This window comes from Mandrillus leucophaeus, unplaced genomic scaffold, assembly GCF_000951045.1.
Source record: "Mandrillus leucophaeus isolate KB7577 unplaced genomic scaffold, Mleu.le_1.0 Scaffold66, whole genome shotgun sequence".
NCBI classification, from domain to species: Eukaryota; Metazoa; Chordata; class Mammalia; order Primates; family Cercopithecidae; genus Mandrillus; species Mandrillus leucophaeus.
The window spans coordinates 3755862-3757489 of NW_012107141.1; the positions used below are offsets into that span (position 1 = coordinate 3755862).

The following is a 1628-nucleotide window of genomic DNA, read 5'->3' on the forward strand; positions in this document are numbered from 1 at the left end:
CACACACACAGAGGTACAGGTGGTATGTGCCCACACACAACCATACACACCGATATGCACAGAGGTACATTCACACACAGACCATCACACACAGGCACACAGATGCACGCACGCATGCACGTTCGCGCGCGCGCGCGCGCACACACACACACACACGTGCACCCACGCTCAGTGATACCTTCCAATCCACTAGCCTCTCGGATATAGGCACAGACCATTTTCACACGACCTTTCCCCGCTGAGCGTGTGATTCCAAAATTGTCCACAAGAAGGTGCTCGGGAGCCAGAATTCAGGCGTTCCCGGCTCGCGGACGCTTAGCGAGTGGAGCTTCGGAGTTGTGGGGGGACCCACCCTTCCATTTAATAACTGAGAAAGCCACGGGAGGGGACTTGCTGGGCTCACAGCCAGTGATCCCTGCCCTGTTTCCTTATGGGGAATACGGTCAGAAATGGGGAGTGGGGCAGAACCTGTGACGGTCACGGTCCTGTTTAGAGAGGAAGGTCGGAGAAACCAGTGCGGTGGAAGGCTCTCGGGCGTCGTCAGGCGCTGTCCCCAGCTCACGGGCTCTGTGACCCTGGGTAAGTTACCTGGCTTCTCTGTTCCTCAGTTTTCTCGTCTTCCCTGACCCAGGCTTCCCCGACTCCTCTAGGGGCCCCTTCCCTTCTCCATGAACACCTTCAGATCTCGGACTGTTTTCCCCACCCAAGCGGCATCTCAGCTGTCCCCTCCTGGGTGAGGCCTCCCCGGCCCCTATTTGACGGTGTCCCCACCCCCATCACTATCTTGTTTGTACCAACACTTGCTGCCTGACAAGGCACACTTGTTCATTTGTTCATGTTTATTTTGTCTCCTTCAGGAGAATGGGAACTTCGTGAGAGCAGGGACGTGGGGGTGTCCTGCGCACCCGGGCACCGCTGGCGCCCGGAACCCAGCCCTCCCTCCCGGCTCCGAGAGAGGCGGCCTCAGCCGTGTGCTGGTGCTGCCCTCCAGTGGCGCTGGGTCCCCATGGCACCCGGCTTTCTCCTGCTCCCCAGGGGCCTTTTCTTCTCCCACCCACCTGTCACCAGCCCCCAGGGCAAGCCTCTGTGTGACTCTAGGGTGAAGGTGGAGGGACCTTGCCTCCAAGGACTCATCCCACCTGGATTCCGATGAGTGAGAAACCCTCTCTGGCACCTGGTGTTTGAATGGCCAGCCTCACAGTTAATAAAGACGAGTTTGGTATCAGCTGTGGGATCCATCCAGGAAAAGACACCTTTGGGGCAGAAATACAATGGTGCCTGTCTCGACATAGTCTAGCAGGGAAAGAAAGACAAGCCGGTCCAAAGGTCCCATTTTACAGATGAGGTCACTGCATCCCCACCTAGGACAGGAGGGTACAACTGCCTGGCCTAAGATAACCCTAGAATAGGGTCACTCATTCTTCCACCCACTGAGAACCTCAGGGCAGTCGCGTTTTATGCAAAGCCTGTAGTCCTGAACACCTTGCATAATTCAAAGCGTGCATAATTCCTGACTAATTTTGCCAGAGAAATGAATGCAAAGTAGAAAGAATGTGTTGCATAAATTACCCCAATTGTGGCATATTTTTGCTTTAATGCTGCTTTTTATTTTCCCGGCATTATCGCTA

The 1628-nt window shown here is 55.2% G+C and overlaps 1 pseudogene across 1 annotated transcript; it reads left to right on the top strand.

The window, feature by feature from the left end:
- Positions 1-296: 296 nt before the first annotated feature.
- On the top strand, positions 297-1225 carry LOC105554789 (annotated as a pseudogene). The gene is made up of 2 exons (XR_001008383.1): positions 297-579; positions 858-1225. The product of XR_001008383.1 is annotated as an uncharacterized LOC105554789 (transcript).
- The last annotated feature ends 403 nt before the right edge of the window (positions 1226-1628 follow it).